This window comes from Pongo abelii, chromosome 21 (assembly GCF_028885655.2).
Source record: "Pongo abelii isolate AG06213 chromosome 21, NHGRI_mPonAbe1-v2.0_pri, whole genome shotgun sequence".
NCBI lineage: Eukaryota > Metazoa > Chordata > Mammalia > Primates > Hominidae > Pongo > Pongo abelii.
The window spans coordinates 47,543,565-47,559,777 of NC_072006.2; the positions used below are offsets into that span (position 1 = coordinate 47,543,565).

At 44.1% G+C, this 16,213-nt stretch overlaps 1 non-coding gene across 1 annotated transcript; it reads left to right on the forward strand.

Annotated features, from left to right (window-relative positions):
* The first annotated feature begins 10,100 nt into the window (after positions 1–10,100).
* Positions 10,101–10,225, forward strand: LOC112130402 (small Cajal body-specific RNA 15). The gene has a single exon (XR_002912674.2). It is a non-coding gene; the product is annotated as a small Cajal body-specific RNA 15 (non-coding RNA).
* Positions 10,226–16,213: the final 5,988 nt, after the last annotated feature.

Genomic DNA, 16,213 nt, shown 5'->3' on the forward strand with positions numbered 1-16,213 from the left:
TGATGTTGAAGATGTACCCCCTCAGAATGTGACTATATTTGGAGACAGGGTCTTTGCAGGGGTAATCAAGTTAAAATGAGGCCATTAGGGTGGGCCCTAACCCAGTATGACTGGTGCCATTTTTAAAAGAGGGAAATTTAGATACAGAGACACATAAAAGGAAAATGGGTCAGGCGAGATGGCCCACACTTATAATCACAGCACTTTGGGAGGCCGAGGCAGGCAGATCACCTGGGGTCAGGAGTTCGAGACCAGCCTTGCCAACATGGTGAAACCCCATCTCTACTAAAAATACAAAAATTAGCCAGGTGTGGTGGCACGTGCCTGTAATTCCAGCTACTCAAGAGGCTGAGGCAGGAGAATCACTTGAACCTGGGAGGTGGAAGTCGCAGTGAGCCGAGATTGCACCACTGCACTCCAGCCTGGATGACACAGCCAGACTCCATCTCAAAAAAAAAAAAAAAATTAGAGGAAAATGATATAAACGCTGGGAAAAGATGGCCATCTACAAGCCAAGAAGAGAGGCTTAGGCAGATCTTCCCAGCACGGCTCTCAGAAGGAACCAACTCTGCCGATATCTTGATCTCAGACTTCTAGCATCTGGTGCTGAGAAAACAAATTTCTGTTGTTTAAGCCACTAGTTTGTGGTACTTTGTTATGCAGCCCCAGCAAATGAATACAGTCCTTAGTCTGCACCAGGCACCATGCTGTTCACTTCACAGGCCTTAGCTCAATTATCCTCCCTCCTATCCTGTGAGGTGGAGGTTGCGCTGTCCCACTTCACAGAAAACTCAAGCACAGAGCCAGTAAGTACTGTCTACAATCACACAGTTAGGAAAATGCAGTTCCAGACCCTGGGCCATCATCGAACTGAACGATGCCTGGCACACAGGAAGTACTCATGTGGTATGCAGGAAGCCCTCACCCCACACACGGGTAGCCCTCACCAAGCACGTGGGAAGCCCACACCTGACAAGCGGGAAGCCCTCACCGGACACATGGGAAACACTCACCTCCCATGTGGGAAGCCCTTGCCCAGCACGTGGGAAGCCCTCACCTGGTCGTGCTGCTGCCACTCCTCTGTTCTACCTCCCTCTTGAGACCAAAGGCCTTGCTAACAACCAGTCCATCAAAACTTTGAGAAGGAGTCAAACTGCCCCACTCTGGGGAATATCAGGTAAGAAACCAGGCCCCAGGGAGAAGCAGGGCTTGCCTAAACCCTCACTGCCTCAGGCTCTAAGAAGCAGGACCTAGAATTGTTTAGAAGTTATTAAGAAATTATTTTAGGCAGATAGGAAAAGGAGTCCTTGGGAAGTTTTCATTTTTTAAAGCATCTCTGGGAAAAGTTTCTTGTAAAGCCCCAGCTCTTACATTTGCTGGCAACCTTTGATATGAAAATGTAGACCATTAGAAACTGGGTCCACCCAACAGGGTGACTCCAGCGGCCTTCTTGCCCTTGCCCAATGTATTCCTGGCAACATGGCTGCCCCCATATATCCCCACATGTGTAGAACATCACGGTGCCCCGCATTTGCATCTTAAGAGGCTAGGTTGGGAGGGCCAGCTTTTTCTCGGGCTACGTGAATGACATGCCTGTCAAACCAATCCCCTGAGCCCTGCGCAAATCAGACACCACCTCCTCCAGATTCTGCATATATACCTGGCTGGTATCTGTGGCAGGCAGGTACCTCCTTTTTTGTCTTTGGACCCCCCACTACCCCCGCCTCTGTATGGGGGAGCCTTTTCCTTCTGCCATCTCTTCTTCTCTTTCTTGCGCATTAAATTATCTGCTACTTAAAACCTCTCCACGGGTGTCCGTGTCATTTTATCTAAACCGGCGTGAGGACCAAGAACCCTGGTGTTCTTCACTCATCGGAGCCATATCAGAATCATGGCCTCTTTGAGTACGTCCTATTTCCTGGCTCCTGCACTGTCCTCCAGCGCCCATTCTTTGTTGAATAGCCCTTCTTTCCCCAACTTGGAGCAAAAGCCTCTCCTTCCTGAGAGAACCGGAGACCTACTCTTAATTATCCCCTTGAACTGGCAGCCACGTCTGAGGCTTTTCTTCTTAGTGGAAAACTGCCTTGCATCAAACTAAAATAAACTCACAGCCCCCACTGGGCTTTCACATCTGAGCCACAGACCAGACTATGTTATTATTTTGCATGAGAACCAAAAGATCCACCAACAAAGGAGGCCTAGCAGAGGAACATCAGAGAAGAAAGAGAGACGGCTGCAGGCACACAAGAGGCACTGCTTTCTCTCCTAAATTACTTCTTTTTAATGTACAAATGGTGAGGTTTTTCTTATTACTGGGGGAAAAATGTTAATTTGTAAAAAACAGGGAATTTTTTTCACAATAAAAGCAAGAAGAAATTGGAATCATCCACAATCCCAACTCTCAAAGATAACCACTGTTTATAAAGAAAAGGAATTCTATTTATGAGTGCATACAGACATGTAAAACTGGTCCTGTTTTTTCTACTAAGTATGTTGTAAAAATGTTTCTGTGCTGAATCAAAGACTGCTCTTTGTGCTCATTTGCTGTTTAGTAACAGAATCCATCAAAAGGTTTTATGATTGTCCACAATTCTTTTAAAAAACCCTACTTCCCAGCCTCCTTTCCATCTAGAGGTAGCCATGCGGCCAAGTTCTAGCCAGTGGAAGGGATGGGAGTACTGCACTGAAGGAAAGAGATATGCCCTCCATTGCCCACTCTTGCTACTTTCAGCTAAAGGGAGTGAAGACAAAGTGTGGACTGTCTTGGATCATGTTCTACAAGATAATAGAAGAAGACTGATAACAATATAGATAGACTGATAACAAAATAGACTGATAATGAGACAGAAGGCTGATATGACAAAATAGACTGTTAACAAGATAGAAGGCAGAGGAACAAAATATAAAGAGACTGGAGCCCTGAGTGACCTCATGGAGCAGAGCTACTGCAAGCCCTGGACTGACCATCTCCAAACTGTGAATGTGGAAGAAACTCCCACTTTCTTTGCTTCATTATAAATTGGGTCTTCTTAACAGCGACTGACTCTATATTCTAATACATGTCTCCAGGTCTCCCTCTACAATATAGTTTGAATGACTTCGTATTTTTCATCATATAGATGTTCAATATCAAAATGTATTGAATTCAACGAAGTATAAATTGTTGGTCATTTCTATTGCTTTTAAACTTTTCATAATAAATACCACTGCAATGAATATCCTCATACATAAACCTTGGGTGTATTACTGATTATTTCTTAGGCTATATTTATACAACTAGAACTGCTGGGACAAACAGTGCAAACTTAAAAAATACTTTTTTTTTTCAAGAGTATTATGTTTATTGTAGGAGGGTAGCTTGCTTGAACTTCCACCTGAACATCCTCGTATACAAATTTTTATTTGCATAGGCTTGCAAGATTTGCCCCATATTTGAATTCATTTTTATAATGCCTCTCTCCTGTATGTATGGGAAGAAGAATAATTAGTCATGTTTCCTAGGTTGATGTGTGTGTAGCCTTAGGGATATTACTTAACCTCTCTCCATTCAGCTTACTTGTTTTTAAAATAGGGGTTCTAAAACTACCCACCTCATGAAGCTATGAGAAATACATGAGTTAATATGGGTAAAGTTTTAGCACCCACCATATAGAAAGTGCTCACTAAACACTAGCTATTATTATTTTTATTTTCTAGAATTATTTATGACAGTTGCTTTCCATTTAACAATATATTTAGATTTATTCTAGTTCAAACTATTTCAACTCTTACTGCTCACCATTGAAATACTGAATTTCCCATTCTTAAAGTGTTTGTTTCAAATCCTGATATACTGAAATGCATTTTCCTGTGCATTTTTCAGAAAAAAAAAATACAAGTGGTATAGTCCCTGTCTTGGCATATCTGAGAGTTTGTTTTTTTTGTTTTGTTTTTTTTTTTTTTTTGAGACGGAGTCTAGATCTGTCGTCAGGCTGGAGTTGAGTTCAGTGGCGTGATCTCGGCTCACTGCAACCTCCTCCTGCCAGGGTCAAGCGATTCTCCTGCCTCAGCCTCCTGACTAGCTGAGATTACCGCCACGCCCAGCTAATTTTTGTATTTTTAGTAGAGATAGGGTTTCACCATGTTGGCCAGGATGGTCTTGATCTCCTGGCCTCATGATCTGCCCACCTTGGCCTCCCAAAGTGCTGGGATTACAGGCATGAGCCACCGCACCCGGCTGAGAATGTTTTCAAATTGTCTTCCAATACCAATGACCTCCTGCTTGGCCATAGAATTTTTGGATAACTTTTCCTTCAAAGCTTTGATGTCCTATTTTCTTCTGTATTCAATGTTGCAGAGAAATTTGCTGTTAACGCAGTTGGATCTTTCTTCATTTTTTAAATGTTCACTTTCATATATACTTGTAGGATTATTTCTTCAGCCTTGAAATGTAAAATTTTCCCAGGTGGTGAGGAGGGGATGCTTTCTTTATGTTAAATTCATGGGAAGGCTTTCCATCTGTAGGTTCAAGTCTTTCTTTAGCTCAGTTAAGCTTTCTGCAACTGCACCGTTAGATGCTGCTTCTGCTGCAGCCGCCACCACTGCTAGTATTGCTGCTGGAACAATGTTCTAGGTTTTGAGTCTGTGTAGCTTCCCCTTCGTCTCCTTCATCTTCCCTCTCATTACTTTCAGGTCCTCATGTTCTGGGAGAGCTTCTCAGATATCGAGTCTCGTTGACTTCTTCTCTTAAACAGTTCTTAAATCTGTCTACCTCTCTCCATCCCAGCTACTGCCACCCCAAGAGATCTTCCTGCTTCTATTCTCATACCTCTACAATTCATTCTCTGCACAGCAAGAGGGGGAAAGGCATCTCTTTTAAAATGTAAACTGTGTCATTCTTCTTTCATGTTGTATCATTCTTCAGTGGTTTTTTTTTTTGGTTGCATTTAGAATAAAATCCAGTCACATAACGGCCTCCAAAAAACTGCATGGTTCAGCCTTGTGGGTCCTAAGCGATGTTTATCGGCCTTTCCCACTCAGGCCTGTTAGAGTTGGTAGCATTGCAGGATGGGTGCAGAGCTTGGAGTGGTAGGAAAAGTCTAAGAAGGTGGAGCTTCTCTTATGGAATACACTCCACACACAGCTATCAGGACAAGGATAAAAAGAGATGAAGGTGCAGGAAATGAGGCTTGGTATGGAGGAAGAAGTCGTCACTGTTTTGAAGGGCCAGCAGGTTCCAGGTCCTAAAAGTATTTCTGGATTAGACTAAGAAGGTAATAAAGAGTGTATTTATTGAACATCTGCTATGAACAAACATTGCTCTACATTAGCCCATTTAATCTTCACAACTTTATTAATTATCTCCATTTTTAATAAAGAAAGGGATACTCTGAGAAGGTGAATAACTTGCCCAAGATCCCATGGCTAACAAGGAGTGGAGACAAAGATAAAATGCAGGTCTGCATGATTTCAAAATTTCTAATCTTTCCCCTATAACTTGTGTCCTCCCTAAAATGGGAGCTGCAACGTGGCAGCTGGTGACCACCATGTGAAAGTGGAAGGCTTGAATAGGTCTTTAAGAGAAAAACCAGCTTCTTGCACTGTTTCAGAGACCTTCAGCCTAGTCAGAGTAGGCTAGGTTTGGCAGGTAATAAATAGACCCCAAAATGCAGCAATCCAAGCAGATATTCCTGGCTGGAGGACAACTTTTTCCATGTTCCCTCCTATGGATCCACCAGTCTTGTCATCAGAGGTAGCTTCCTAGCAGAAGGAGGCTGGTCATCATCTGCTCTTCAAATGCAAGATGATCTACTGAATGACTTCAAGATCTTTAGAGATGGTACAGTTGCCACTTTGGGAGGCCGAGGCGGGTGGATCATGAGGCCAAGAGATTGAGACCATCCTGGCCAACATGGTGAAACCGCATCTCTACTAAAAATACAAAAAGTAGCTGGGTGTGGTGGCATATGCCTGTAGGCCCAGCTTACTTGGGAGGCTGAAGCAGGAGAATCACTTGAACCCAGGAGGCAGAGGTTGCAGTGAGCCGAGATCGCGCCACTGCACTCCAGCCTGGCGACCGAGCAAGACTCAAGTCTCAAAAAGAAATTGCAAGGAGCCTGAATCCCAGCATGGTAGGTCATCCATCAAATGCCCAATTGCACTATGCTTGAGCAAGAAACAAAACTTTTACTCTCGAAAAGCCACTGAGATGTTGGAGTTGTTTGTTACAGCAACCAGCATGAGTTACACCAAGTAATACAAATAATATCACAGGTTAAAAAAACTAAGGCTCTAAAAGGCAAGGTGCATATTCATGTCGTTCTCATGTTAAGTTCAGGGCTCCTTCCCCAGGGACACCCTGTCCTAGTGACCTGCAGCTAGTCCTGGTTCAGGCTTCAGCTCTCTATGGAACTCAGGGAAATTCACTTCCCCTCTTTGGGCCTCAGTTTTTCCATTTGCAAGATAAGGGCTTTGCCTTAGATTGTGGCAAGGGGCACTCTGAAGCCATCTGACTACTGCCCACAGCCCAAATGCATCATTCCATAGTGACATGTGCAGTCACCACACCCATTGGGTCATTGAGTCATTCCTTGTAAGAAGAGGGTCAAAACTTTTTTCCCCAAAAGAGTCATTCCAGCTTATTATAGAATCATCTACATTTAGAATGCCTTTACAGTAACCATGGAAACAATAGCATGTGTGAGGCACAAACTTTATTCTAAATCTGCTGATGAGGATGAAGAAATGGCTCCTTGTGTGGACCTCAGCCGGCCCAGCATGGTTCTGCTCTCTCCTCTGTTGGGGCTTGACTTGGCTGCTGGCCATAAGGAGCTAAGGCCAGGAAGAAAAAGACTTTCCTGGGGGAGAAGACCAATATCTAGACTGAATTTTGCAAGATGAACCAAGGCCTTCAGTAAACCTCCAGTGATCTGGAAGAATAAATACACCAATTGTATTTCTTTTCTGCCTGTCCCCCATTGGCCCAGTACAACCTGAAGGCAGAGGACAGAATGGCTGTTTGACACAATCCATGGTAATCACCTCCAGGACACAGAGAAGAGAAGAGGAGAGTACAGCATAGATCTAGAGGGGCAAACAGAAGGTGGCCAGCACACCTTCAGAGCACTTGTCCCCCCTTGTAACTTAGAGGGGGGTCTCTAAGTCCATGTGATTATTTAAAGCCTGTGTTTCCCATTCGACCCTGACCTCTGTTGAGAGCATGAACTGGGTCACCGCTCATTCCTAACAGCTAGCATAGCACCTGCACATAGAAGGTACCTGTAAATATTTACCGAGTAGTGAATGAAAAAATAAGTGGCTACATGACTGAGCAAACTCCTCAATATGAAGAACACACACACACAAACTCCCCTAAGGAAGACCCCAGGATCACTCAGGACCCTTCCTTCTCAAACCCAGAAAGCTGAGGAACAGCTATTATTGAGCATCAAACATCACCCTCCATTCCTTTGTCACTCAGCCTGGGACTCAGCCCTGCCCCAGGCAGGGGCTGAGCAGGTTCATGCTTCCCTAGCGTACTACACTTACCTCACTGACTCAGAGCTGGTCCCACCACCCATACTGCCATACTCAGTATAGCAAGGGACCTCCAGCACTGCTGCCCACCAACTCCTCTGGCAAGTCCTGCCCACCTGCCGCGTCTGACCCCTGCATGTGAATACCAGCCTAATTGACCTGAGGTCACTGTGCCCCCTCTGATAGTGTGGTTAAGACCATGGACTGCCCACTGCTCAATCCTATGCCAAATTACACCACACTCCACCAGGCCACACCTAGCCCAGTCTCACTCTCTTTCCCATGTGGCCACTGCTGAAGTCCCAGAATTCCAAATGTCAATTTCAGCATAGCATCCAATCAGTCAAGTGGCTAGGGAGAGCCAGGAGGGGAATCAAGATCTGTAGGCTTTGCTCTTGGGGCAAGTTCAAACCAATAAGGTCTGGCTTTGCCTTCCTGACTCCTCCTACATGGAAAAGGATACCAAGTCTGCTAGGTATAGTTGTAAAAGTTGTTCACTGCACAATTTGAACAGTGAGGGTTCAAATCCAGCCTGTGCTCTACTTGCCAAGCTATGTATCCTGGCCTGGTCTGGGTCTTCCCAACAGAAAGGATGTCTTCTTTCCACTTGCACTAAGGTGCCATGTAGGCTAGGGAGCCACCTTGAAACAAATCCTACTGGAAATCTGGGCAAAAAAGTTCATGTTCAACAAGACTGGGGCCTGGAATAGTCTCTTTATATCTATGATTTTCAGGAAGGCTGATGGCTTCGAGGCCAGTCCTTCCTGTAAAAATTCATTACACAAGAAAAGACCTTCCAGAGTAACAAAAGATATCACTGCAACTACATTTATCAAAGAAAGCATGGCAATCAATGTCTTATGCACAGACCATGTTTCAAATGCCCTTAATCAATGGCTGTGCTAATTACACATTTATTGCAATTAATTTCATTTCAATTATACTTTAATTATTAACCTTGAGTGAGATTGGGCAGCTCAGAGAGTTTGTGTCACCACAGAGCCAGGACCCAGAGATAAGTTGCCGTCCTTCGATTGAAAGATGCCGCTCCATTAAAAGTTGGTTTATTGGCTCAAGGCCTTTTTGCAGGGGGAGGGAGTTAGTTTCTCCAGGGAGGCAATTCATAATGTGAGTCTGAAATTGAACACAGGAAGGCAGGCAGCTGTGCTTACGAATTAACTAGAGCTGATGTTTAATTTGCTTCTTATTGATGCCATTTCCTCACTGGTTCATTAGCTGTAGTTGGAGAATAAATGCCTTCACAGTTCATTCTTTGTGTTGTCCTCAGCTTCTGGGTCAGCCTCGTTTGTTCCTTATCTTCCCTCCAAAGGAGGGCTCTCTCTTAGCCTCTCCTCATGTATAAAGGCTCAGCTCTGAATTTCTGGGGCAGGGCCTTGGCTTCAGTCTCTGCACAGGGCAGGGTCCCCTTGGTATCTACAGTGTCTGCCCACTGAGACTCCCAAGGATAATGCCATTGCAACAGTCCAGATAGGGATGTTGGAAAATAACTTGCCCTGTGGCAAAGCAGAAACAACTTGTGTGATAATAGAACTCGGGCTCTGGAATCCCTCAGAGCAGGGTTCAAGTCCAAGCTCTGATACTTCTCAGCTCTGTGGTCCTGGTGTAGCAGGACGAGCTACAGACAAAACCCCTCAGACACCGAGTTAAAGAATGAAGGGCTCTATTTGGCCGGGAACATTGGCAGGACTCACGTCTCAAAGACTGAGCTCCCCGTTTGAGCAATTCCTGTCCCTTTTAAGGGCTCACAACTCTAAGGGGGTCCATGTGAGAGGGTCATGATCGATTGAGCAAGCAGGGGGCATGTGACTGGGGGCTGCACGCACTGGTAATTAGAATGGAACAGAACAGGACAGGGATTTTCACAGTGCTTTTCTATACAATGTCTGTAATCTATAACATAACTGATTCGGTCAGGGGTCGATCTTTAACTACCAGGCCCAGGGCGTGGCGCCGGGCTGTCTGCCTGTGGATTTCATTTCTGCCTTTTAGTTTTTACTTCTTCTTTCTTTGGAGGCAGAAATTGGGCATAAGACAATATGAGGGGTGGTCTCCTCCCTTACTGGGAAGACAGGATAATCTCCTGAGTCAGGTAAGTGTAAGACAACCATGCCCAACACTTGGTAGGAACTCAAAAAGTTCAACTGCCTTATGCTCTAGGGTTTACAGCAACCCCACCTTAGCAAGATTTTTTACTCCCAGGAGGGAAGACCTTTCTACAAAACATTTCTTTCACTAGCTCAGGAGGAAGGAAATGTAGAGATTTTCTGGTCCAGACCTTCATCTTAAAGTTGGGGAAGGAAGGGAAAGCTTGAGGTCACATTGGGAGTTGGTACCAGAACTGGACTATAGCCAAGTCTCCTCGTTCTCAATTCTAGAGCTTTCCTACCACATCACAAGCTAGCCTCTTTGAACAGTGATTTGTCAGTATCTGGTAAAGATTGAAAATCTACAAATATCCCATGTATGTGCTCACGGAGAGAAGAATAAAAATATTTACTGGAGCATCATCTGTCATCAAAAATAAGTACTAACTTAAATAGCCCTCCATAGAGAAACACAGAGACCTGGAGACTAAGAAAACAGTCCTTGAAGTCAAGCTGGCTCTGCTTTTACAATCCTAAATTAAAAGATAGATAGAACAGGTCTTGTTTGCAAAATAAATTCAAGATCTACTTATCTATCAATAGAAAAAAAAAAGAGAGAGAGAGAGAGAAATGCAGAGGCAAATTGTGATGTGTTCATAAGCTGGAATACTATACAGCCATTAAAATGGATATACCTGATCTATATTATCAGCATGGATTCTAAAGCATAATGTTTGAATTTTAAAAAGCAAGTTGCAGAATATTTATAGCATGATATCACTTACGTTAATTTTTTAAATTCACAAATTCAAAGAGAGAGATTATAAATATATCTATATGTAATTTAGATATTAAAGCATAGGCAGGAAGAATATATCAACCTGAGGGGAGTGGCCACCTGGAAGAATGGGAGAATGGGATCAGGAGAAGCATAAAGGGGACTTCAGCAATAAGGGTAGCATTTGACTTATCTTTTGAGAAAGATTTGACACAAATTAGATTAAATGTGCTCATCTGTTCATATTGGGTGGCAAGTCCTTGGTCTTTTTGCTTTCCAAACTTCTCTTTCTGCTTGAAATTTTTATCACCCACGAAAAATAAAATGGTTAAGCTTTGATATAGATTCTCTGTCTAAAAAAAATCCCAATGATTATCACTTACGGAGAACAGAGACTCTGAAATTGGAGATGGTTCCAAGATAACACTCAACAGCATGAGAGATAGGACGATTACATGTCCCAGTTTGCCAGACCTAAAGCAGAGCTTGTTGCATGTAGTACTCAACAAATATTTATTGAATGAATTAAAGAACTGAAATATAATGAATACCAAAAAATGCATTTTCTCTCCTTTCCTCATGAAAGCTTCACAGGAAAATCAGTTAAATGGAGCAGAGTGAGTCATGGAAATTAATGAGAAGCCCTTTGTCTAATCCTAGATTCTTGGAGGAAGATGGTGATGGCTGGGACAAGAGTGATGGTAGTAGACATGGAGAGAAAGAAGTGGACAGGTTTCAAAGACAATAGGTAGGATTTGCTGATGGAATGGATACGGGGATTAAAGAGGAAGATCACAGCTAAGATTCTGGCTTCACTATTCCCTTGGAGAAGAGTAAGGAAGAGGGAGAGATTCTGAGTTTCATGTTGAACATGCTGTATTTAAGGTATAACCCAACTTTCAAAGGGGAACACACTCCCTTCAGTGCCCCATCCAAAACCAAGAACATCTCTCCCTGGGTTCTGTGGCTCAGCCCTATGCCAGGGCCGTGTGTGTCTGCTTCATGCCCCAAAGGGCTCCTAGCTTCTATTCCTTGGGTTCTCAGGAAGTTTCCTGTGACTCAAATGTTAATTGGCCACAGTCAGGTGGACTTTGAAGCAGCAGGTCTGCCAGAGCCCAGCAAGGCAGAACTTTCCCTCTTACCTTCGCATTGTCAAACTGCTGATAAGAAGCTGTATTAGTCCACGGTGGCTGTATTAGTGCATTCTTGCACTGCTACAAAGAAATGCCTGAGTCTGAGCAATTTTTAAAGAAAAGAGGCTTAATTGACTCACATTCCACAGGCTGTACAGAAAGCACGATGCTGGCATCTGCTGAGCTTCTCAGGAGGCCTCAGAAAATGCACAATCATGGCAGAAGGTGAACGGAAAGCAGGCACTTCTTACGTGGCTGGAGCAGGACCAAGAGAGAAGGAGGAGGTGCCACACACTTTTAAATGACCAGCTCTCACAAGAACTCACTATCACGAGAACAGTGCCAAAGGGGAAATCCACTTCTATGATCCAATCACCTCCCATCAGGCTCCACCTCCAACACTGGGGATTACAATTCCACATGAGATTGGGTGGGGACACAGATCCAAACCAGATCAGTGGCACACTCCTGTAGTCCCAGCTACTTGGGAGGCTGAGGTGAGAAGATTGCTTGAGCCCAGGAGTTTGAGGCTGCAGTGAGTTATGATTGTGCCATTGCACTCCAGCCTGGGTGACAGAACAAGACCCCATCTTTAAAAAAAAAAAAAAAAAAAGGCCGGGCAAAGTGGTTCATGCCTGTAATCCCAGCACTTTGGGAGGCTGAGGCAGGCAGATCATGAGGTCAGGAGATGGAGACAATCCTGGCTAACACGGTGAAACCCCATCTCAACTAAAAATACAAAAAATTAGCCAAGCGTGGTGGCACATGCCTGTAATCCCAGCTACTCAGGAGGCTGAGGCAGGAGGATCACTTGAACCCGGAAGGTGGAGGTTGCAGTGAGCCAAGATCACACCACTGCACTCCAGCCTGGGCAACAGAGTGAGACTCCGTCTTAAAAAAAAAAAAACTTCCGGTAAGAGTGTTTCTAAACCCCACCAGAAGGCTTTTATCCCTACTGGGTCTGACCCAAAAGGGGACGCATTCCAAGAGCCTGTTGCCTGTGAGTTACATAGAAATATGAAAGGATTCCCGGCCCCTGCCCTCTCAGGGAACACTCCACTCTAACAGCACTGGCATGCACCCAACAGTCAATGTCTGCCTTCATATCCCTAAAAGAGAACAGAGAGGAAAACCCTTCTGTAAGTGGAAGGTTTTACAGTGCCAGTGAAAATTATCCAAAAAGTAATTAACATAATCAAAATCTTTGTAGGTCATGCTGAAAATGCCTTTTCTTCAAACATTAGTCTTGTTCTTGGGTCTCATCCATTTTTTTTCTGTCCTGAATAGTGTGGAAAGTTGGCTTTCTCCAGATGGACTCGCTGACTTTTGGTGGCTGCAAATGGATTTCCCAAAGGCTGTGCACAGTTGGTTTTCTTTCAGCTTTTCTTAACTTTCATTTATTTTTCTTCCATTCTCACCCTGGCATTAGGCCAGTGCTTTTGGGTTGAATAAATTTAAAATGCCATTTTTGATCATTGGAAAAGCCAAGCCCACCTTTGAGTCGTATCACATAATGTAAATTTTTCAGATGAAGGGATTATAGGCCATCAATCTCTCCACTAATACTTATCCATAAATCCATCAGACACCAGCGTATCAAGTCCTGGTTCAAGTTTTGTGCAACTCCAGGGTGCTTCCAATTATCTCAATGACTCTTTCAAACTTCTTGAAAATTTCTCAAAACAAATCAAATTTTCATTCAGCGTCCAATTAAAAATAAGTATATGTCATTCAAGACTTTGAAGCAGGGTTTCTTAACCTGGGGTACACAGGTCTATGGATAGAATTCAGTGATCTATGAACTTGAGCAGGAAAAGAAGTTACCTCTTTTTTTCACTAATGGTCTGAAATTTAGCATTTTCTTGCATTATGAATGTAGACAACAAACCACAGTAGCAGTAGCAGAATCTGGGGCTTTCACCAATAAAATCCATGGATATTTTCATATCACCTAACAGTTGCTACATAAATCAGATATTTTTAAATACCTACATTTAACACTACTTTGAAATCACAGTAATTATTAAACCTTCTGCTAGCTTGCTATTTAAAGTGCTAACAAAAAGCACATTTATTACAATATCACAAATTTCTTTTCTTAACATTTGGATAACTTTATTTCAATATAATTGATTTCCTTTGGAATTCTATGTCTTTTTATACATTTAAAGACTTTTTACAGAGAAGTTCAGAGGCCTCACCAAACTGATGACTGCTTGGGGGCTTATGCAGAAGAAAAAGGCTAGGAGCCCTGCTTTGGAGGGGGAGAAATAGGGGAAGGAGGGAAGAAATTCAGTAATAGAGATGGAGAGCCTGAAATATGCAAATCTGTTCTGAACTTATTAAGGGGAGGAGGCATCTGAGAAGGAAGCATTCATGTTATATAGTAAAGAACTTGGCCATTCCCAATTAGAGGTCTGACCTTTGTTACAGGCTCCTGGGGGGTAACCTCTAAACCCTTGAAATGTCCTAAATGATTGGACTGTGTTATTCGTGGTGGCTCCTCTGACCACACCTTGTTTATGCTAACAAGGCGACTCAGGGTGGGCCTCTCTAGGGAGTAGGTGTTGAGGATTGAGTTCACTCTTGTGGGCCATCAACCAGTCATGCGTATATAATGAAGCTCCAATAAAAACTCTGGACACCAGAGTGTCCAAAGGGCAGGTGAGCTTCCCAGGTTGGCACAGTACACCATCCACATTGTCATATCTCAATGCTGAGAAACTAGCACATCCTGAGGGCAATGAAAGCTATGCATTTGGAGCCCTTTCAGACTCCATCCTATGCATCTCTTCCTTTGGCTGATTTTAATGTATCCGTTTCCTGCAATAAACCATATCCATGATTATAATGGCTTTCAGTGAGGTGAGTCCTTCTACAGAATTATTGAAATCTTAGGGTGGTTTTAGGAAGCCTCCTGAACTTGCAGTTGGTGTCAGAAGTGAGGTTTGTCTTAGGAGGACTCTTTCCTCTAACTTCGTAGTTGGACCCTACTTCCTTGCAGCTGGGGTCAGAAGTCTTGGGCAGACTTGGCAGTTGGGAGGTCCATGCTCTCCTACCTTTCAGTTTGACTGAAAGGGGTAAATGTACATGGGAATCACCTGAGGATCCCATTAGTTCTGATTCAGTATGCCTAAGGTATGGCTTGAGACACTGCAGTTCTAGCAAGCAACAGGTTGTTGCGGATGCCACTGTCTCTGGACCATGCCTTGAGTAGCGAGCTCCTAAAGCACAACCAATGACATCTCTTCTCAGCTTGAGATCCTCAGTGGGCATCAGTGACCACCAGAGACAGTACACACCTCTGAGCATGGCATTCCAGGTCCTTCAGGATCCAGCCCCTGCATTCTCTTGCAGTGTCTTCAACCCTCTTGGCCCTAGCTCTGTCTCCAGTGGTCCACCTGGAATGTAAGACCTCCGTAATCACATGTCTGGTCCATCCAGTGTGCTTCTGGCCACAGACCCATCTCTTTATGAGCCCATCCCTGCCCCTGTCCCAAAGCCAGGCTCAGCCAAAAGCATCAGCAATGGCAGGCAGCTCCAGTCTGGCCCTGACCCCTGGCCCAAGCTCTGAGAGCTGAACTGATACCAAGGTGGGAGCCCTAGGCACATCTAGCAGGGGAAAGGCCAACTCTTCATTTTCTACCTCAATCCCTATCAGGTTAAGTGAGGAGACCGATTCCTTTCTGTTCCTGGACTCCAGTTCCTTATAGACAGGGCTGAACCCTAATCTCAAAAACCTAGTGGCCTAGTCCCAGCTCCTGGAGCCTGACTTTCCTGATGCCGGCCACCTATCCAGACTGCTGACAGACACCTGTTGCTGGGACACCTGCTGTTTTCTACCTCATCCTCAGCCTTTGTGTGGACTTTGAGAATTCATTTTTGTATTCTACCTCAGATTAGAATTCTAATTGAGAATTCAATTTTGTATTCTACCTCATCCTCAGCCTTTGTGTGGACTCTGAGAATTGCTGCCACCTCTTGTGGATATTTCAGATGGTGGTTCAAGAATACTCACTCGTTGTCACCCTTCTCCTTGGGAAGGACATACTTCTCACTGATGTTCAGCTTGCTCATATGATTTGCTCTGGCCTCATGGTGGATGGAGTGTACTTTCCCTGACCCTTGACTTCAGGCTTAGTCTCAGGACTTTCTTTGTCCAATGGGATGCTAGCAAACATAATACAAGAAGAGGCTTGACATGTGCTTGTAGAGTTGGGCTGTGCACTCTTGCATTCTGGTGACCTACAGGGAAAAGAACATGCCCCAGATAACAACTGCCCCTCCAGCCTGGGATCCAGGATGAACTCATGTGGAGCAGATCTTAGCAGATCCACATTGAGAAGTGTAGCCCAGCCAGATCCATAGTTTAAAGCCCAACCAACATCCAGTAACCCTTAGCTATGTGACTGGGAATTTGGGGAGTGGTTTGCTATGCAGCAATAGCTGATTGATACACTTGGGACATGTGTGCTTATCCCATTTGACTGAACTTCCTGGGTCCCCATCTGCTCCAGGTCAGTTCTCCCATAACCTAACCCACATCAAGAGCAAAACTTGTGCCAGTTCCCAACCTTTCTTTCCACTTTCTGTGTTCCTATTTTGCTTCTCATTTTCTGTGTAATCCTGGAGAAAAAATATTTAACTTCTGTGAACCTCACTTCTTTAGGGTTGTAGGTAAT